We start from the raw sequence: 23,815 nt of genomic DNA on the forward strand, positions 1-23,815 counted from the left end.
GCCAGTATTATTGGTGGAGGAAGAACCCGGAAAAACCCTGGAAAGAACCACCGACCCACGAGAAGCTACTGGCAAGCTTTCTCACATACCCACATTAGCTGAATCTGAGACTCGAAACAATCGAAGGTAGGGACATGCTAGTAGGTGTATTCCAGTCAGAAGACCCCTTATTTTCAGTAACAAAGAAGCCATAAAATTCTGAGGAAGAAGGAGAATGAAGCTTCTTCTTTCTCTGATAAGTGCAACTGGAGTCTGCAAGATTCCAGCTTTCTGCAGGCCATGATTTAAAAATGTACAATATTTTTTTCTTGTACATTTGAAACATTTAATAGAGTCTGGATGAGTGTCCCAGGAAGACTTCTTGCAGACACACTATCCCACTGACTGTGTTGATATTATTCCTTAATATGGCAAATAAAGTAAAATATTTATGTCATATATAACTCACCTTGTTTGTATGTACCACATATGGAGTGCACCCCTGTGATCTCTGTAGGCATAGTAAACAGTAGCACACATTAACCAGTCTTTTTCAGTATAAGAAAGAAAATTCTCAGTGTTTTGTACAATTTTCATTGAAAAATGAAGTTAACATACATACAATAATGATGTGAACAAAATTCAACACGTTGAATTAAATATATAGTATAAATAACGTACCACCATGTCAGGCAATTCTGCACATTGGGTAATTCTGCACAACGATACATCATTCCTGTAAACATTGGATAATGTCTTATTTTGGGTCAAAAATCCATTTCCTATCAATAAAGAATGATCATACTTTAATTAAGAAGAGTGATATTCATAAAGTATACAAATTTATCCCACATTTCGACTTGAAATGCATATGAAAATGTGATTTCTAAATGTCTAAATTTTGAACCGGTAACCCAGAACATGTATTTACTATGTATCTTTTAGAATCATACAAATAAATACATTATTGAAAAGATGGAAATGTGACCTTACAAAAATTCTGCATCTTAATCTCAAGAAATTCTCTGGCGTATAATTTGTTTCCTAATTTTTAATAAGTTTTCCCCATACACAAGACATTGTAAACACATTACATCCTATTCATTGCCATTTCTCTTCCACATAATAGCTTATTTTTTTTAATAAAATATTGAACTTTACAAATTTTGTTTACAAGATCTGTTAAGTTTGCTTAATATCTTTTGTCATTTATTGGCATTGTTACATTGAATTTTGTAAAACTAGCTATAAACCTGACCTAATTACTTGACTGAACTGCTGACAGAAAGAGTCCGAACTAATGTATTTCATTTCTATAGCTCAATGGATAAACATTACATCTTTTCAAAGCCGTGCGCAGAATAGGCCGACACATTGCAAGTCATGAAAACATAGAGGTGGTATCCCATGTGCAGTGCCAGATTAAACCCTGTGGGGGCCCTTAGGCAGTCGAAATCTTGGGACCCCCCTCACAAATTATCACCTATTACGTTTTTAATTTTACCAACCAACAATTTTAATAAACAAATTTTATTACACAAAACAAATATTAACAATTATTAATGTTATTAAACAAATTAACATTTTATGTTAATAAACAAAAACTATTAAATATTAAACAATGATTGATTGTAATTTTCTTTCAAGATCAAATCAATATTATTTTGATCTGTTGTCACAGGGCCCCTAAATGGCGTGTTGCCCATAGGCTGGTGCCTACTCTGCCTATTTGGTAATCCGGCACTGCCCATATGTCCAAAATTAACAGAATATTCTGGTGACAATTGTCTCCTTGCATTGCAGTATTTTATTTTCATCAATCGGTCGAATTCGATATGCGTTTTGCTTCAATATTGGAGACGGAAACCTTATGTGCACAGAAATGCCCAACTACATTGTATACAATGTGGTTCCTGCTGTGTCAATCTAACCTGAAGAAAACACCATCTAGTGAGCACGCTGTCATTATTCCTTGCATAAGTGACTAATCAGTACCTAGATATAAAATGATTTTGATAGTAATTTAGTGTATCTGACCCCTGCGGGTGTACACAAAGTAACCCCAAGTCCCTGGAGGAAACGAAACTGGAGGGAAAAGGTTGCCAGGTAAATATTTTGGGGAAAAAAGTAATGGATAATGTAAACACCATTAGATATAATTATTAAAGAGGCCAGGTCGCAACTGCGGTTAAAAAAACACTACAACAGGCAAATTTTCGCTGATGTTTGGCACACATCTGATCACATCAACGTCCTTGAAAGAGATGAGCTAGTTGTTTTGCACATAACATACCAAGGACAAGCGAGTTGCATGAGGAATTGTGTCATACTAACCATTCTTCACTCTAAGGGAGGATGTATGCACATCAGACTAATGGTGCCCTTTTTTCAGCACAAAAAAGCTAAACAATAGCCATGGGTAAGCAATCACTGCTATTAAATTAACAACTCTCAACATACACTGTACTCTGATATACACCTGTTGAGTATATGACTCATTGCTGATACAGCAGTATTGTGTGTGTGTGTGTGTGTGACTTGGGTTTTTAACGTAGCTTTAACAATTTTTCAGTCATATCGCTACGATGTCTGCAATGGGCTGTTTATAGTGATGTCTAGCACTGAGGCATCATGCCGCAGACATGTAGCATGATGTCCCACCCAGTCACATTATCCTGACACCAGGCCGACCAATCCTAACACTAACCTCTTAATGCTGAGTGCCAAGTGAGGCAGCTGTTAGTACCATTTCTGTAAGTCTTTGGTATGACTCAGCCAAGGATCAAACCCATGACCTCCTGCATCCGAGGCAGATGCTCTAACCACTAAGCCACCGAAGCAGTTGATCAGCAGTATTCTTGAGGCCCATACTTGATCACAGGTGACATGCTTAACTTGAAAATAATTTAAGAACAAGCAAACCCCCCATGAGAAAATAATGCCTGCTTTATGACGCTAATCAGGGCCCCGAGTGGCCGAGTGGTCTAAAGTGCTCTCCATTATGGATCACTGCCATCTCACCTTTGTCTGCATAGGTTTGAGTCTAGGATTTGGCCAATGTGGGTATGTGAGAAAGCTTGCCAGTAACTTCTCATGGGTCGGTGGATTTTCCCAGTGTTTTCCCGGGTTCTTCCTCCACCATTTATACTGGCCGCTATGCATAGCTATCGTGTGCTGAAAAATGGTATTAAACCCCACAACAACATCAACATGATGCTAATCTCCCTCAATATTAATCATCCAATGTATTTTATGATATTTCTCATTCTTCATGCACAGATGGGTGAGAAAAAATTTGGTGTGTATTGTTGGATAAGACTTTCTTTACTAAGACTTGAATTTTTCTTTCATCAGTATATGATTCCCAGTCATTAATTCTCATAAATGTATATTTACTTTGAAATCTTAATATCACATCTAGGATTTTTAAATAGTCACCCCAGTGTAATGAAAACTGATATGTGTTCAATGTGGGTTTTTATTCTTCTCTTATAATACATACCAGCTGAAACAAAAACAAAGCCTGCTTCAATAATCATTATTCTGGGGCATTGGAAAGAGTTTCAGATTGGGGATGCCAGATGTCTTTTGTGAGGAAAATGACAGATGTATGCTTGTATGTTTAAATCTGAATTAAATTTCCAGGTCCAAAACGAAAATAAAATGGTTTCTCACTATAACATTTCTCACAATACTGCTGCCTCTCTTACAGCATGAATATGGTCACAGTACTTGCTGCTATAGTGGATGGATGATTAACACTAATTCTTTTAGGCAAGGTTAAATTTTTAAAAATATTTTGAATGACATCAAAAAAGAGATAAGTTCATATTCTGCACCCCACCCACCTAGTAAATGTTGCCAACCTTTCTTATATATACAAATTATATGGCGAATAACAGTCCTTTCAAGTGCACTGGATCCAGCAAGGGATCATGTTTGTCAGGGATTGACTAAGATAAATAATAAAATGACTACAAACAGTACAAAACTAGTATCTAGCTAGCTTGAGCACTTTCAACTCTTAACGAGTCTTTTTCAAAGGCAAATACAAAACATAGACAAGACAAACAAATAAAACAGACAAACCATTGTGTTTGCAAAACTTTACATGACTATGGCTTGTTCGCAACAACAGATTAACAGAGATTCATTGGCCAATTTATATTTCGCCAGTGTTGCTGAGCATGAATTGGAGCAATTGATTTTGAACATGCATGCCATAGATAATACAGAATAAGCTGTTGGGATTCTTTGACTTAGCCAGACACGATTAAATCGATTCAAATATTAACAATTATTTAATTTCCATAATATTTCATAAATTGCAAACGTGTAAGTTTCTAAACATGTCTGTTGGATTTACAGGAAAAGGGTCTGTCTATATTTACAGCTGTGCAAATACTGCACACGATTTTTGAAACACGTGATTGTCCAACAACGAATTCAAAACTAGTATATGTTCATGTGATCCGTCTCACTGCTTTAAGTAAAGAATGAATCGATGTTTAGTTTACAATTCAATCCATTTCGTGCATTTCTTCTTTGGCTGTGCTCCAGTTATGATGGAGTCTCAATTCAAACCGAAATAAAAGAAAGAAAAAAAATAGTATTACAGTACATTCTTGATTAATGAAAACGAAAGTAGAACCAACTGAATCGTGATTTACTCCCATAACAATGCATTGTCAACCATCTGAATAACTGACACTTTAAAGACTATAGCTCACGTACATTAAAATAAATCAGCATTGTTACTCATACCCAATATGTATACTAAATACGTTGATTACCAAGTTTTAAGTTCGTTTCGAATCCTTCTTGAAAGTTAACTTAGCGCCAGTCTGGTTCCTTGCTTAGTATAATCCCTGAGTTGCACTCAGCTATTGTATAGCGGAGTGCAACGCAGGTAGCATTTTAAGCAGGGAACCAGACTAACTAACCCTCACACTTGCCTCGACAATTCAGAGTACATGCGCACTAGTGCGATGAATCAACACCCCAACAATTAGACCAACAAGTCGGTACCAGTTTTTTTTTTTTTTTTTTTTTTGACAGCGGAAGATAAAAAAAAGCGGAGACCTATTTGTTGGTCTATCCCCAAATCTGTGTTGATACTTATAAACGAAAATGAATATCATCACGTGTGACGGGCTGATTTATTGGCATATACTATCACAGATAAAGTATTAGCAATGGTCGTACAACGATATACAGATATACCAGTATATTACGGTTTGCTGTTAATTCTGGCATACCATTTTCTGTACTGCGATTTTTTTCACGGCCCTGCTTTAATGTTACAGATCTGTGTATTCCTCACAATTTGTTCGATTTATATAATTCAAGAGCCATATTGTAGTTTAGATTGCTAGAAAATGTAAAACTAGATACACAGTACCATTATTTCATATTCGGGCAAAGTTTCATTGCCGGGGGGGGGGACGGGGGAGTCAAGAACAGGGGATATATTCCAGCTTAAAATAATAATTTATAAACTTCACTTTACCTCATATGTTTATGTCCTGTTCCCAATGACACTAAATGAAGAGTACTCAATCCAGACTTCACAGAATGAACCATGAGGTTGACTTGTTCAGGAATGAATCCCTAATGTTAGATGAGTGTCATTTGAAATGGTGGAAATCTCAGCAGTACAAGTTTATACTCCTTGCACAAGTAGCCAGGAAAGGCCTATGCATTCATGCAACTTCCGCATCGTTGGAGAGAGCATTTATTGCAGCTGAAGACCTTGTTACCGCAGTTTGCTGCTTTGAGTTCAGACGTTGTCGATATGTTAATTTTCCTCAAAAATTATGCACTGACTTATTTAACGTATTGCAAAAAAAACCAACTAAAATAGATAATTCAAATGTGTTGAGACATTTAAAACAATGTTCCTGTGAAGTTTAAACTAATACATGGCAGTGAGATTTGTATTTGCTAATAATTTTACTGCTTTCAGGTATTTGTAAAATTTGTTTCATTTTATGTTAATTTTACATGTTCATTTGACTAACATTTTAAGTCGTACAATGTAACATCACTTTGAGATGTTGTATTTTTCCTCGTATGTGGTAAATGTTATATTTTATTCTATTTATTAAGTGTTAGTGTGTTGCAATATGTTTTGTGATATTGGTTTCTTATGTCACGATTGAATTTTCTTGGAATTTTCACAAAATGTAATTTTTATTGTTATAACTCAGATTGTATATTTTAATAAAGACAGTATTTGAGGTTAAATACGATAAGACACATTACATTTTACAAATATATATTACAGTGTTTTCCTTAATATACATTATTAAATCGAGTAACATTAACACAAGGATTGCTAGACCAGCAAATTCCTCTCGGCTGACTGTATCAGTCATGTACATATACAGTATGGAAAATGCTGCTTCAGCGAATTTTTTTGTAATGACGAATGCAGATCCGAGGAAAAGGTGTTACTAAGGTTGTGAACTCTGAAGTCAGACGGAAACTAAATGTACACAGGCAGATGATTGTGTTTGAAAAACGAAGAAACTACATTATGGTTTGTAGGTTTCGTAAAACTCCGGAAAAACTAACCTTGCAATGTTTCTTAACGCCGAAGCATAAAGTGAGCGGAACGCCAAGTAGATAACCTTTTTCGGTAACGAGTTATGATATTCCGCTCTCCAAATCACATATACGTGGCACTGGAACTGTGCGGGGCTAGTTCTTTCAGTTCATGATGGGAGTTCACCTTTCTTTACAGGTAAGAAATTTCGTTCGGTATTTATAAGTTTACTTTAGGGTAGCAATGCAAGGTTTAAATGTTTTAAGACGTTGGGTTTGATGTATTTTTGGTAACAATTCAATTTTAGCTTTTAGTATTTGAAACATTTGGCATTCTTGTATTATAATCGTATTTATTTATTGTAAAGACGATTTCGCTACTAACGTCATGCATACAATTAATTAATTTAGGAACAAAATACATTTTAAGTCACAGAAAATTATGTTTTGCTAATTTTGGTCAAACATTTAGCAAAATACTTTTATTACAAATTATGTTTGGTATTAGGTGGAGCATTATATTCTTATTCATGGGGGGGGGGGCTGTTATTGTGGACTTATTCGATATTTAGTTATTTACATCACAGTAGATTCTAAAAGATAGAAATTTCATAATTGTAGGAAGTTTGGTAAGCTTGAAAGAATATGATCATTTTTATGTTATTTCTATCTAACATGTAAAACTTATGTGCATGTATTTCTATATTTAGAATGTGATTTCTTGTTCAATAAAGTTCGTTCTGTTACACTTCATGATGAGAGTTCGCCTATTTTTACAGTTGAACTCGTATCTCTCTCTGCGTCCCCAATGATGTGAAATAATATCGACATCGCTAGGAGTGACACCTCCGCAAAGGAGGCTTGAACGCTGTCACCTTCCGATCACTTATCTGTCAGTCGAAGAGTGCCCGCCATTAAGTTGGGTATGACGAAGAGAAATCTCTTACAATGTGTTAAAAGTACTAGCCGAATTCTCTTCATAACAGTTATCTTGCAATATATCGCAATACAGTTTTGGGGATATCCTCGCAAGTAGTATATGGGGCCACCCTAGCGACAATGGGAATTAGCATTACAAAACCCCTTGGGCCACTCTAGCGACAAGGGAAATTTAACATGGAGAAAAACCCTGGGTCACTCTAGTGACAAGGGGAATTGAACATGGAAATTGAACATGGGAATGTCACCTGGGGATCAGTGGGAATTAAACATTGGTAACATCATAGGTTTATAGGGTCAAAACCTTTTATAGGGTGAAATGTATTTGTAGGGACAAAGGGTTGATAGGGACAAACATAGACATACAGAAACAAACAAATACACATTGAAACAAACAGAAAAGAGGACAGAAATATTCTAAAGAAAGACTCACAGATAGAATAGAGACTCGATAAAGAAAAGTCTGTTGTATGGGTTCAAAACATTTATTCAAGTACATATATACATGGGCTCTCTGGCCTGTGCTTTGGTCTAAGCACTATCCATTAAATACATAAACATTTGAACATAAAAGAAACATATTTACGAGTTGTTTAGTTATTGACTCTAGTAAACTAATGTTTAAAATTAACGTTCACTCCTTTCTAAAATCACTTCATATGCAACGAATTTACATTAAATGTTCGTTTATAAGAAAAAGTCAAAACAAAACAAGTAACAAACAATCAAATAAGAGAAAGTTCGTGTTTGTCTCTCTATCCGTTACACACGTTGTTTAATATCTGGTCAGCTACCACTTGTGTCCCAGCATAGATGTTTCCGATCTCGTATTCCCTGTCAGTCGTAAATCTGCTGTTACGTCCATCGTGCTAGGTACACTTATCGGTAAGCAGATCAAGAGCAGTGATCGTCTTCTTCCCATGGAGGTGCAACATATGCCATATGAATAGTCACTTTTCCATCGGTGATGTCAAATTTTTCTCTCACCGACCGCACGTCTTCAATAGCCCTCAAAAGTTTGGAAGAAGTTATTTCTGCAGGTGTGCTAAATCCGAGACATACAGGCGAGTTCAAACTGTCGTGATACATAGATAGGCTCAAACGACCTTCATCTTTGACTTGGCAATGACATTTGAATTCCTCTAACAGCGAGTCAAGCAGATCCGTAATGAAACCTGATACTTCCTCGGCTGGAACGTCAGACGCGAAGTCTTTAAATTTCATCGTGTAGGTGTAAGTTGTCGTTCTAAATTTTCTCGAGGTCGCTGTCTGGGTCATTTGGATGCTAAAATACTCCTTTAGGTCTATTGAATCCTTTCCCTTCTTGAACGCACTTTGCTGTGACGGTATGGTGGTGAAAGAGGTCAATGATGTTTGTTCCTTCTCTTTTTTCTTCTGCGTAGAGTTATTCATCTTTCTCGTCGCTTGTCCTCGCAATGAAGTGTCGTTCTTGGAAGTCGTCCCTTTTTATACTGGGTGATATCAGCATGTCCATAAGGTAAAGTTTTGTGGTCTGGAAGTTTCACTGGTTGCACGTAGTTTGTCATGGCATTAGTACATAACAACTAAGATGTGGTATTGCATTGGTGATGTGATCGTGAGGCATAGAATCATACCCGAGTTTCTCGTTGGACTTGAGTCTTACGCTCTATACTTGCTGTTTGAAAGGATTCATTTTTGTCGATTGGTCTTGGTAGTGACAATGAACTATTGGTCTTGGACGTTGTCCCTTTTTATATGCTGACCAATATCGATGTGACCGTACGGCAACGTAAAGTGATTGGGAAGTCTCACTCGCTTCTGGTACACGATTTGATAGATTTTTTCCAGGGGTCGACTGACGATGTGGTGAGTGGGTAAACGTACAATCTTGTTCGGTTGGTGAGTGGTCACTTTAAAGTTTCCATCCTCTCCCGATTGCAAGGCTTCTTTCAATACCCCAAAGTTGACCACTCGACTGGTACGATAATTCAGAGTCAGTCCTTTCACTTTGCACTCCGTGTGCACTTCTCCTTGTGGGTCCCGGTATTGGTAGCCGTAATTTTTAGGACCTCCACTCGCGAAACTTAGAATCTTGTCGTCGGGATGTTCGTCTGTCCAGGCTCCTAAACGGTTTTCTTCGATGTTAGGGTGTTGCTGACCCGGTCGATCGATGTAGATGCAACTGTCCGTGTCAAAGTACAGGACGCGTTCCCCTAACAGTTCTAAAGCTTCGTACAATTTTAAGCGAGCATGAGCTGTCACGTAAGCCGCAATGATGACATTTCCAAAAGGGTCGTCTTGTACAAAGTCCAGATCTTCTTCGTAATTGACCAAGATTAAATCCTCTCGAACGACGTCCACGTGTTTCATGTATTTGGTTTTGTCGTGAATCATCTGGAAGTAGCGGGAAGGTTCTGTCAAATATTCCGTCTTGGGTAAACACGGTCGTTGTGCCATTTTACCCCACAAGCAATTTAACATCACTTTGGCAAACGATCGCCTGCCTTCGTTTTTCTCGATGTGGTCTAAAGAGATGCCTTCTTGTTCATAGTATTTCTCTTTGAATTGTATTTGGTCTTCGGGAGTGTGACACCAGGAAGGATAGCCGCTGGCTTCTTGTTTCAGTTTCAAAAAGGCATCCACGTAGTCAGCGAAAATGCCTTTCTGACTGGGATCACCCTTGCGGTATTTTGTGTCTTGGGAAAGTGGCAAATTTCGTACACTTCTAACAGTTGGTATCCCATGTCCAGAGCTTTGAACAATTCTACGCTGACCCAGGTTCCCGTCAAGGCACGTTCTTCCTGGGTGTGCTGACAAGGTTGGTCTTGGTTGCACGTTTCGGCACAAGTACGGCACAAGGGAAACATCAGTTTGCCTTGACAATGGTGAGGTAAGACGGGATGGTATAGGTTCGTGGGAGGCAAAACTTTACACTTGATCAAGCCTTCGTATTGTCGAATGTTTTTCAGGTCGATGTGTTCCGTTAACAATTGCGGGTGCCCTACAGGAAAGCGACAATATTTGCACACGTAGGGATACAGCGAACACACGTCCAAGTATTTGATTTCTTCTCCTTTCTCTTCGTCGGCTTGGTACAGCAAACAGGTGGCATTGGTCCTTCCTCCGTACAAACTATCCCTTGGGTTCAACGGGTCCATGAACTGGTAACTTTCCACGAGGCGTTTAAACTTGGAATCGATTTTCAAACGGTGATCGTACTCGTGTTCCCACATTTCCACCACTTGGTATCCTTGCTGTTCTAACTTCAAGCGTCGCTGACAAGTATCCTGGTACAGGTCTTCCATGGTCCGTTGTAAAAACTGATTTTTAGTGTCACGGTCAGGATAGCAGACGGGACATCCGTGAAATAAGCAGCCGTTAAACTCGTACACGATCTTGGGGTTTTCTAATGTAACAATGTTCGTCTTAGGAGGATAGTCAAAACATGGGTTCAGGAAAAAATGTAACAATGTTCGTCTTAGGAGGATAGGACGAACATTGTTACATTTTTTCCTGAACCCATGTTTTGACTTTAGAATTCAGAGTTAACCATAGGCAGGGTTATACAGTGCAATGTCGCTTGCTTCATTCTTGAAAAAGCCGTGTGATTGTCTTTTTTTCTGAAAAACTGTAAATCTAATGTTAGAAGAAAAAAATTCCGTGACATGTTTCAGTTCCAAAATAGGATAAAGTTAAGATACCAGAATTGTGCAAACTCAAGCTTTTATTTTATCCAAAGATTTACTGATGGAAGAAAAAAAATCGTTCTACAATTTTTTATAGTGTAAACTTTTGAAAAAAATAAGATGACAAACGGAACAGTTCGCGTAATTATGGTGACCACTGATCACAATTTTGGAGAGGTATCTTCAAACGGGAACATATTTCATTAGGGTATAAATCAAAACCACACAGAGAGAGAGAGAGAGAGAGAAAGCATGTATTCCTACTTTAAAAATATCACGACACGTACGTTTGTTTTTTTACGGTATATTTGTCTTATGAAAGTTTCAAAGAAACACTCATTCCACTTACATAAGATAAGAATTCTTTATTTCAGACTACATAGTCTATACATCTAAATTAAAATACAGATATAAAGTAAAATCACTGAAAACATAAAAGAACATATAGAACATAACAATCACATCCATAGAAAAAATACACCCTTTAAAAAACATGACAAGAGTGAATTGAAGACTCATGTGATTAAAGAGTGACCACAGAAAAGTACATCCAAACAAGTCGTGATATATTTCGTAACATGACTAACATAATTTCCATGAGTCGCCCATGGCGTGATCATTTGTGTGTTAGCTTTATTGTTTGTGAAGTGACTAATGGTCAGGTACAGAAAAAGGCGTCTGATTATCTCGCGGTGCGAATAACAAGTGAAACCAATTTGAAGCTAAGGCGGTGGAAAATATCGACTGACCAATGAAGTCACTTACAATGTGCAACACATTGTTTGGTTGTAAATTCAGGGCAAGTAGAGTAGCGACCAGCCGCAGAATAAAAAAAAAACAAAAAAAACACGTCCGATCTTGTCACTGTGCGAAACGGTACTGAAGTCAATTCGAAGCGAAAGCGGTAAGAAAATAAGTATAGCCAATGAAATCGTTTATGATGAGTGATGCATTGTTTTTTTTCTTAGGTAGTGTGGCAAAATAATGCCAACGCAAGAGCGTTGTTACCATTGCAGTGCAGACAGATTGGAGAGTGTAAACGTACAAACCCTTTGTTGCGTATTGTACCATTTCTTCTTGCCAGATCAAATACTAAACGGCCACAGTACTGGTTCGCGTTTTGAAAATGACAAACATTTTTAATCTTACTCAAATATTTTGACAAGCACACTCATATGAATAGAGACAGAAGTGTAAAATATCGGTTGGCCCAATGAAGTCACTTACAATGCGTAACACAATGTTTGGTTGTAAATTCAGAGCAAGTAGTGTAGCGACCAGCCGCAGAATAAAAAAAAGCAAAAAACACGTCCGATCTTGTCACTGTGCGAAAAGGTACTGAAGTCAATTCGAAGCGAAAGCGGTAAGAAAATATGTATAGCCAATGAAATCGTTTATGATGAGTGATGAATTGTTTTTTCTTAGGTAGTGTGGCAAAATAATGTCAACGCAAGAGCGTTGTTACCATTGCAGTGCAGACAGATTGGAGTGTAAATGTACAATCCCTTTGTTGCGTATTGTACAATTTCTTCTTGCCACATGAAAATATTAAACGGCCACAGTACTGGTTCGAGTTTTGAAACTGACAAACATTTTTAACCTTACTCAAACATTTTGTCAAGCACACTCACATCAACAGAGACAGATGTGTTACAGTACCAGGTGTCAGTTTTTTGTTATTTTTTTCCCTTCAAGCTAGTGATTTTGGGGTTTGTATGAAGTAAAGAAACTAAAAGTACAGTGAACCTCAAGGATGATAACCCAAGCTGTCTATCCATTGATGTATGTATTTACATCAGAAGAAATATGATCCTAAAACAAAATGATATAAGGCAAGCATAATTAGAACGAACACAAAGACAGCAAATTGTAGTAACAAAGGTATGTTTTCCTTCACGTCCGCGTAACTTAAAGTTTCAATCCCCTTGCAAGACAAATTTGGTACCTTTTGTAGAGCTTGAAATAAAAAACTGAACAAACTGAAACACTTTGCTATAGATACATACATTTTCTTTTTTGCAGCAGCAGACTAAACAACATAAATAAATTAAATCTTCTAGCAAAAAAGAAATACATCATAAAAAAAGAATTAAAGATTAACGATGACTAACCAACAAAACCGAATTTAACAAAGGCAATGACATGTGTAGAAATGCCTCTCAGTTTGAGACAGTATTTGGATGCGGCATATCCCATGTACCAACAACTTGAAAAAAAATGTATAAACAGAGAGAAACCTTAATTCAAAATTTAATTTTGTTCCAAATTGTTTGTGTTGTTTAGGGAATATACCTAAGCATTAATAAAGGGTGGAACAGGGAAGATACACATAAAAGCTTTGATATTTCTGAAAAAAAATGAGGTGATATTCCCACAGTTCTTAACCAGCTATATATGCTGGGACGGGTCTGTTGGATATCCACAAATAAAGAAGTACAGATTCTGGTCACGTTGCAAGTGTGTGGGTGTTTTGGAAAATGGTAAAACTTGGATACACTATTCTCTCGTGACACTTATAAAGTGATGAGTCTGTACAACTGTCAGAAGCCAAAGTCATATAACTTTTGTACGGTTTGTAAAGATTTCCACTTTAGAAAATGTGAAGTATCACAAGTTATTATCACAAACAGAAATGGAACATAGGGGCTTGACAGTTGTTGTTTAGACACCTCCGCTCAACTTCACAACTTACTTGCTCTGTCTCATATTTTGATCTTAAGGAAAGATCATCTTTGTGCAGCAACAGTGGTAACTGCAGCAGAAGACGCCGTCACTGCTGTCGAAAAAGGGTAGTTCTTTTAAAAATGCGTTTAGTATATTTTTTAAAAATATCAGATGAAGAAACGTGTGTTAAAATAGGGTTGGTAGAATGTATTCAGCGACAAAGTAGAAGTGACTGAGAGAAGGAGACAACGTTGTCGAGTGGCGTAGTTTTCTGGAGTACGTACGTGTCCCAGCGACACAGTGCCGGCGTCTCTAGCTCTCTTGAAGACACCAACTGTCTGGGTTTTTTTCTTGCAACTTTTTTCTTTCGTGGTAGGGTTTGAATCGAAGGGTCATCAAGATGCATGAGGTGTTTAAGACGCACCGCTGTCGTTGGGCTCCTATATGCTTGGCTTTCACTTGCCCTTGTGAAATATACCAAGTCATTGTGACAACAAGAGGTAGAGAGGGTATATATGGAGAGAATGAACTTGGTTAAATCATTTCTGAATCAGCAATCGAGATGAAACGATCGCACGATTTCAGTGAGAGAGAAGAAGAACGTAAGAGGCAGCGAAGTGACGTATCGCCTCACACACGAAAAGAAGTGTTCGCTCAAAACGAAGACATGAGCAAACCTGAACCAACACCTTCCACGTCTGCGACCAGACATAGAGAGCCCACTCCAAACCAAAGTCCACCAGTTAACCCTGAAAAGTACTATCACATTCGAGAGACGGAAAAGCGAGCCTCTAGAAAATTTAGAACCACGACTTACACCTACACGGTGAAGTTTAAAGATTTCAAGTCCGACGTACCATTGGAGAAAGCAGAAGGGTTTATCACCGAGATGTGGGATTCTTTGCTCACCACACTAAAGCAACAATGTCAACCCAAAGAAGACGATTTCTTGACACTATCCATAGATCACGACAGCTTGAAATCCCCTGTTTGGATCGAGTTTAGCAGACCCGCAGAACTAACCCCTTCCAAAGTCATGGACAAGATTCAACACGTACAACAATCTAATGATCAGTTTGACATCACCGATGGTAAAGCCACACTGAAAATGGCCCAGGTCTCTCCTCCTCAAGGGACTGGACGCAAAAAGGTCTTATTGGTGGACGACCTTCGCAACACCAAAACAAGTCTCGTCCGAATTAACAACCCTCAAGACCAGATGTGTTTAGCCCGTGCCATCGTGGTGGGACGAACCTATGCCAACAAGAACGACACGGTAGAATGGAAAAGAACCTGGAAAACTATTCAACGATCCGATCGAGCCAAACAACGAAATGAAGCAGAACTCCTGTTACAACAAGCCGGACTGTCCAAAGACACACCCTGTGGCATTCCTGAGATGCAAAAATTGCAAGATGCCCTAGCTCCACGATACACCTTGAAAGTGCACCCTCAAGAAGTGCGCGGACCTCTGTTGTTTCGAGGCCAAGACTTTAAGGACGGAAAATACATTCATGTCTATTATCACGATGAACATTTCGATACCATTACCGCCATCCCCGGATTCCTGGGATACATATATTACTGTGAGAAATGTGACCGTGGTTATATTAATCGAGAGCAACACAAACATTGTGGATCGAAATGCCGAGGATGTTTGGCCTCTCCACCCTGTCTGAGCGAAGGGCAAAAACCATTGCATTGTCCTGCGTGTCTGCGCACGTTTTTCAGCCCTGCCTGTTACCAACAACATCTGAAGACGCAAGGTTCACAGCAGAAATGTGCTTGTCAGCTCCTGAGATTGTGCCCTACGTGTGGACAAGGCATACGTACCAATAGTACCAAGGCACACGTATGTTCAGGAAAAAAGAAATGTCACATTTGTCATCACATCGTGGACTTGAAACACCAATGCTACGTGCAAAAATACCAACCCCAACCAGAGAAAGAGGATGGTCACAAGAAGAAAAGCAATTTCATCTTTTTCGATTTCGAATGCATGCAAGAGACTGGCATTCACATTCCTAATTTCTGCGTGGCTCATCGAGCGTGCGAGAAGTGCATTCAAGAACCTATCTTCAGTCATTGCCCTCACTGCAGCAAGATTCCTGGAGGACGTGAAAAAATCTTTCGGGGACCGAACACGCTAGCCGATTTCGCTCGATGGGTCTTAGACCCCATCGACAAGACGTGGAGCCAAGAGGACATCGAACGTTACGGAGATTGTCATCGTCATGCCACGGTGATGGCTCACAATTTCTCCGGATACGATGGACAGTTTCTTCTCAGATACTATACGGAACATGGCACCGAACGTCCTAAAGTGACTTTGAACGGAGCCAAAATCATTTTCATGCAAGTGGGACAAGTACAGTTTAAAGATTCGATGAGTTACGTGGCCATGCCTTTGAGTCGAATGCCTAAAACGTTTGGAATGACAGAAATGGCTAAAGGGTACTTTCCACACTTTTTCAATACGGAAGCCAACCAACACGCCGTTCTACCCCATTTACCAGAGGCTCACTATTACGACCCCGACAACATGCGTACCGAACAACGAGAAGCTTTCTACGCTTGGTACCAGGCTCACGCCTCTGACCCCTTCGACTTTCAGGAAGAAATGCTAAAGTATTGTCGTTCCGACGTGGACATTTTACGGCGTTGCTGTGGAAAATTTCGAGAACTGTTCATGGAACACGGAGGGGTCGACCCTTTGAAAGAAGCTTGCATCATTGCCAAAGCGTGTTCCTTAGTGTATCGACAACGATTCATGCCTGAAAAGACCGTGGCTGTCATCAGTCCTCAAACGACCCACTATGTCAAACGTCAATACTCGGTCAAAGCCCTACGTTGGTTACATTACTTGTGCGACAAGGAAGACAAGTGGATTCAGCATGCCCGCAACGGAGGAGGCGAAAAGACCATCGGAACGTATTCGGTCGATGGCTGGGACTTAGAAAACCCCAAGATCGTGTACGAGTTTAACGGCTGCTTATTTCACGGATGTCCCGTCTGCTATCCTGACCGTGACACTAAAAATCAGTTTTTACAACGGACCATGGAAGACCTGTACCAGGACACTTGTCAGCGACGCTTGAAGTTAGAACAGCAAGGATACCAAGTGGTGGAAATGTGGGAACACGAGTACGATCACCGTTTGAAAATCGATTCCAAGTTTAAACGCCTCGTGGAAAGTTACCAGTTCATGGACCCGTTGAACCCAAGGGATAGTTTGTACGGAGGAAGGACCAATGCCACCTGTTTGCTGTACCAAGCCGACGAAGAGAAAGGAGAAGAAATCAAATACTTGGACGTGTGTTCGCTGTATCCCTACGTGTGCAAATATTGTCGCTTTCCTGTAGGGCACCCGCAATTGTTAACGGAACACATCGACCTGAAAAACATTCGACAATACGAAGGCTTGATCAAGTGTAAAGTTTTGCCTCCCACGAACCTATACCATCCCGTCTTACCTCACCATTGTCAAGGCAAACTGATGTTTCCCTTGTGCCGTACTTGTGCCGAAACGTGCAACCAAGACCAACCTTGTCAGCACACCCAGGAAGAACGTGCCTTGACGGGAACCTGGGTCAGCGTAGAATTGTTCAAAGCTCTGGACATGGGATACCAACTGTTAGAAGTGTACGAAATTTGCCACTTTCCCAAGACACAACAATACCGCAAGGGTGATCCCAGTCAGAAAGGCATTTTCGCTGACTACGTGGATGCCTTTTTGAAACTGAAACAAGAAGCCAGCGGCTATCCTTCCTGGTGTCACACTCCCGAAGACCAAATACAATTCAAAGAGAAATACTATGAACAAGAAGGCATCTCTTTAGACCACATCGAGAAAAACGAAGGCAGGCGATCGTTTGCCAAAGTGATGTTAAATTGCTTGTGGGGTAAAATGGCACAACGACCGTGTTTACCCAAGACGAAATATTTGACAGAACCTTCCCGCTACTTCCAGATGATTCACGACAAAACCAAATACATGAAACACGTGGACGTCGTTCGAGAGGATTTAATCTTGGTCAATTACGAAGAAGATCTGGACTTTGTACAAGACGACCCTTTTGGAAATGTCATCATTGCGGCTTACGTGACAGCTCATGCTCGCTTAAAATTGTACGAAGCTTTAGAACTGTTAGGGGAACGCGTCCTGTACTTTGACACGGACAGTTGCATCTACATCGATCGACCGGGTCAGCAACACCCTAACATCGAAGAAAACCGTTTAGGAGCCTGGACAGACGAACATCCCGACGACAAGATTCTAAGTTTCGCGAGTGGAGGTCCTAAAAATTACGGCTACCAATACCGGGACCCACAAGGAGAAGTGCACACGGAGTGCAAAGTGAAAGGACTGACTCTGAATTATCGTACCAGTCGAGTGGTCAACTTTGGGGTATTGAAAGAAGCCTTGCAATCGGGAGAGGATGGAAACTTTAAAGTGACCACTCACCAACCGAACAAGATTGTACGTTTACCCACTCACCACATCGTCAGTCGACCCCTGGAAAAAATCTATCAAATCGTGTACCAGAAGCGAGTGAGACTTCCCAATCACTTTACGTTGCCGTACGGTCACATCGATATTGGTCAGCATATAAAAAGGGACAACGTCCAAGACCAATAGTTCATTGTCACTACCAAGACCAATCGACAAAAATGAATCCTTTCAAACAGCAAGTATAGAGCGTAAGACTCAAGTCCAACGAGAAACTCGGGTATGATTCTATGCCTCACGATCACATCACCAATGCAATACCACATCTTAGTTGTTATGTACTAATGCCATGACAAACTACGTGCAACCAGTGAAACTTCCAGACCACAAAACTTTACCTTATGGACATGCTGATATCACCCAGTATAAAAAGGGACGACTTCCAAGAACGACACTTCATTGCGAGGACAAGCGACGAGAAAGATGAATAACTCTACGCAGAAGAAAAAAGAGAAGGAACAAACATCATTGACCTCTTTCACCACCATACCGTCACAGCAAAGTGCGTTCAAGAAGGGAAAGGATTCAATAGACCTAAAGGAGTATTTTAGCATCCAAATAACCCAGACAACGACCTCGAGAAAATTTAGAACGACAACTTACACCTACACGATGAAATTTAAAGACTTCGCGTCTGACGTTCCAGCCGAGGAAGTATCAGGTTTCATTACGGATCTGCTTGACTCGCTGTTAGAGGAATTCAAATGTCATTGCCAAGTCAAAGATGAAGGTCGTTTGAGCCTATCTATGTATCACGACAGTTTGAACTCGCCTGTATGTCTCGGATTTAGCACACCTGCAGAAATAACTTCTTCCAAACTTTTGAGGGCTATTGAAGACGTGCGGTCGGTGAGAGAAAAATTTGACATCACCGATGGAAAAGTGACTATTCATATGGCATATGTTGCACCTCCATGGGAAGAAGACGATCACTGCTCTTGATCTGCTTACCGATAAGTGTACCTAGCACGATGGACGTAACAGCAGATTTACGACTGACAGGGAATACGAGATCGGAAACATCTATGCTGGGACACAAGTGGTAGCTGACCAGATATTAAACAACGTGTGTAACGGATAGAGAGACAAACACGAACTTTCTCTTATTTGATTGTTTGTTACTTGTTTTGTTTTGACTTTTTCTTATAAACGAACATTTAATGTAAATTCGTTGCATATGAAGTGATTTTAGAAAGGAGTGAACGTTAATTTTAAACATTAGTTTACTAGAGTCAATAACTAAACAACTCGTAAATATGTTTCTTTTATGTTCAAATGTTTATGTATTTAATGGATAGTGCTTAGACCAAAGCACAGGCCAGAGAGCCCATGTATATATGTACTTGAATAAATGTTTTGAACCCATACAACAGACTTTTCTTTATCGAGTCTCTATTCTATCTGTGAGTCTTTCTTTAGAATATTTCTGTCCTCTTTTCTGTTGTTTCAATGTGTATTTGTTTGTTTCTGTATGTCTATGTTTGTCCCTATCAACCCTTTGTCCCTACAAATACATTTCACCCTATAAAAGGTTTTGACCCTATAAACCTATGACGATACCAATGTTTAATTCCCACTGATCCCCAGGTGACATTCCCATGTTCAATTTCCATGTTCAATTCCCCTTGTCACTAGAGTGACCCAGGGTTTTTCTCCATGTTAAATTTCCCTTGTCGCTAGAGTGGCCCAAGGGGTTTTGTAATGCTAATTCCCATTGTCGCTAGGGTGGCCCCATATACTACTCTCGCACATATAATTAGCACACGCTCCCGTTTGTTTGTACCACCCTACCGATTATAAAAATGAAAAGCATCAAAGATATTGTTTTAAAAAATGCATAAAACCTAGTCATTTCATTTACCAATTTATAATTTCTAACACGACTGGTGCTAAGGGGTCCCTGACGCTTTTTAATATGGTGTTTCAGTGCAAACGGAAGCTGCCAATGGACACAAGCAATCAGACTGCTAGCTGTCAATTTCTGGTTCCTAGACTAGTCTCTTTTCAGTAAAAGCTGTGTCGTCTGCGTCCAATATTTGCAATCACTGGTTTTAATATTTCTAAAACAAATTGAACAAAGAAATATGAGAAACTCTCTACATATGTTCCAAGAAATGTAAATCCCAAATTTACGGAATTATTAAGATTTTCAAAGACGGTGAACTATGTCACTTCTTTTGCTTGAAAAATTAGACTGGCCGAAGCAAATATGGCGACTGTGTTGCTAAAGAAACCCACGTTTGGAACGCTAACAATCTGACAGTGTTTGGTACCCTCTGGTGACAATTAGAACTTATAAATCAATGAATTAAATGAATAAATTTTGCGTATTTGTTATCTTTGATGCCTTTTATTTTTAAAATCGGTGGGTGGATACAAACAAACTGGATGGTGTTTGAATACTGTAGCTGGCGAAAGCATAATGTTGCAAAAAGCATTACCCTGATAGAAGAAAAAAAAACATATCGAGTGACAGAATTACATCACATTACTCCTATGAAACATTCTGACACCGGATCTTGTCTATCATACTATAAAAGTGTATGATATGATATGACAGGGTTCTGTGTCTCACCTTAATGGAGTTGAAAAAATAATTTCCTCAAGCATTCACAGACAGGAGAAGTCTCCCAAGCATATTAAACACGACTTCACGATCCATGAATACAAGAAGAAGGCACTTAGTCACCAAAAAAAACATACCCAGGTGAAGGTTCCTTTGGCTTTGAGATTTATAAAACAATCTCACAGAAAAACTTGAACTAGTATGTTTGCATCAGCTGAATTCGATCTGGCGTTCTGGGAAAACCCCATATTCTTGGAAACAGGCCATAGTAATCCTCGTCCCGAAACCTGGAAATTCCCTTACAAACAACATATGCAGAATAGTGGAAACCATGATTAACAACAGCTTGAAATAACATAAAGAAAGCAAAATTTGATTAATCCAAAAATCAAGGTGGATTCTTCAATAAAAGTCAACTATAGATCTGCTCATGTGCCTGGATTCATGCATAAGACAAGCTTTTAATGCTAAAAGGTAATGTAACAGAAACTTGAGAGCAGTGTTCGTTGATCTTGAAAAACGTATGATCTCATATGGACCAAAAGATTGATAATTAGTGTAGTAGGGCTGTTTAGGGACAATGGAAATCCCAATCAATAAGGTCGTGGGCACGATTAGAGACAAGGTTTTTCACACACACACCGGGCACGATTAGGGACAATGGGAAAGTGAAGTTGTTGTGTAGGGACATTAGGAATGGAACAGGTAAGGTGACGTCATGGTACTGAAGATTGGTAACAATGTAGCAAAGAGCTGACCTCAATCGGACCAAAGAGCGGGTGGAAAAACAACCTAGAACGCATGCCGGTACATAGACATATATAACACATACAACATACAACATACAGATATAGATCGATGAACATTAATCTATCAAACAAACAACTATACAACTGACTAAAACAATTTTAGGCAAGAAAGCAATTTTTTTTCGAGCCATATGAGTGGCCCTGAAAAGGGCCTTTGGTGTTTTGTTAACATCATTCCGTTAACATAGAGGGCATCGCATAGGTCTTCTTCTCACTCAAATTTCTTCGGACTTCTGGACCAGTGACAAAGGCAGTTAAAGCGGATTACTTCCTGTTCCTGAGTTTTTTATATAAAAAAACAAACAAGCACCAAACGGTCCTTTTCAGGGCCACCCACTTTTCTCGAAAAGAGATACCATTCATTTTGCCAAAATCAGTCAAATCTCAAAATCCCTTTTTTGCCTCATGATGTACGTGTGTGAATGCATGAATGTAGGTCCATGATCTAAAATCAAAACTAAGACACACTTACTTTTTCTATCTGGTCTATTCTGGTACAAATTTTACAACCCAATTCACAACAAAACAATATAAAAGTTCATAAACTTCTTCTGTGTCTTTGTTCACTCCTTTTTTTGTTTGTTTTGTTTTGAAACTCTTACCATTCACAGGTTTTTCCTGTTCTTCTTCCTCACTTTCTCATTGTCTTCTTTTCGTCTCTTTTTTCTCTTCCTGTGTGTGTCTGGGTTCTCCCTTTGGTTAGGGTACCTCTTCTTCCTGTTCTGATCACCTCTCTTCCTCTTGTTGTTTTTTTTAGAGCATTCTGAAGACCAATGTCATTTCTCTTGACAATGATAACAGGTATCTTGAGAAAGGAAAATAAAGAAAGAGGCAGAAACGTGATTTATCGCCTCGCACAGTAGCTCAAGTCTTGGAACAAATTTATGTCAGTGCTTCTGAAGATGACATGAGTGAGTCAGAATCCAGACCCAGAGAGTCTACACTTAATTAAAGTTCATCACCATTAACCCCTCAAAACTACTTCCACATTCGAGAGACGGAAAGGCGCTTCTCTAGAAAATTTAGAACTACGGCTTACACGTACACATTGAAGTTTAAAGGTTTCAAGCCCGAAGCACCATTAGAGAAAGCAGAGGACTTCATCACCGAGGTGTGGGATTCTTTGTTAAGCATACTGAAACGACAATGTGAAGCCAAAGAAGACGATCGCTTGAGACTTTCCATTCATCACGACAGTTTGAAGTCCCCCGTTTGGATCGAGAGCAGCCCAGCAGAATTCACACCTTCCAAAATACATGCATGTCTATCATAAAGATGAACATTTCGATACCATTACCAGTATCGCCCAATTCCTGGGATACAGATATCAGTGTGAGAAATGTGACTATGGCCATAACAGTTTTGGCTCAAATTCATACCAGTGATTTTGAAGATGACATGAGTGAGCCAGAATCCAGACCTATAGAGCCTACACCCAACCAAAGCCACCATTAACTCCTCAAATCTACTACCACATTCGAGAGACGGAAAATCACTCCTCTAGAAAATTTTAGAACTACGGCTTACACGTACACGGTGAAGTTTAAAGATTTCAAGTCCGAAATACCGTTGGAGAAATCAGACGTGTTCATCACCGAGGTGTGGGATTCTTTGTTAACCACAATGAAACGACATTGTGAAGCCAAAGAAGACGATCGCTTGAGACTTAACATTCATCACGACAGTTTGAAGTCCCCCGTTTGAATCAAGTTTAGTAGCCCGGCAGAACTGACGCCTTCCAAAGTCATCGACAAGATTCAACACGTGCAACAATCCAACGATACGTTTCACATCACCGATGGAAAAGAGATACTACCCACGTTTCTCTTCCCCAAGGGACAGTACGCAAAAAGGTGTTATTGGTGGACGAACTTCTCAGCACCTAAAAGAGCATCGTTCAAATTAACAACAGTCAAGACCAGGTGTGTTTAGCAGGTGCCATCGTCGTAGGATGAACGTATGCCAACAAGAACGACACGGTGGAATGGAAAAGAGCCTGGAAAACTATTCAACGATCGTACCGAGCCAAACAACGAAGAGAAGCAGAACTCCTGTTACAACAAGCGGGGCTATCCGAAGACATCCCTGAGGCATTCCTGAAATTCAACAATTGCAAGACCTCTTGGCTCCACGC

General features: G+C 39.4%; 1 protein-coding gene across 3 annotated transcripts in view; it reads right to left on the reverse strand.

Moving 5' to 3' along the window:
* Window positions 1-4,915, reverse strand: part of LOC149808409 (interferon-induced protein 44-like) — a 49,604-nt gene extending 44,689 nt beyond the window's left edge. The window contains exons 1-2 of one of the 3 annotated variants that reach the window (XM_089976810.1): window positions 4,773-4,838; window positions 661-715 (exon numbers count right to left, since the gene is read on the reverse strand). The gene's annotated coding sequence lies outside the window, so the exon portion shown is untranslated. Of the gene's footprint in view, window positions 1-660; window positions 716-4,743 lie in introns of all 3 variants that reach the window. The other 2 variants (XM_089976817.1, XM_089976826.1) reach the window with 2 other exon arrangements.
* Window positions 4,916-23,815: the final 18,900 nt, after the last annotated feature.

Source organism: Sinohyriopsis cumingii, chromosome 1 (genome assembly GCF_028554795.1).
Source record: "Sinohyriopsis cumingii isolate HCF-2022 chromosome 1, ASM2855479v2, whole genome shotgun sequence".
NCBI lineage: Eukaryota > Metazoa > Mollusca > Bivalvia > Unionida > Unionidae > Sinohyriopsis > Sinohyriopsis cumingii.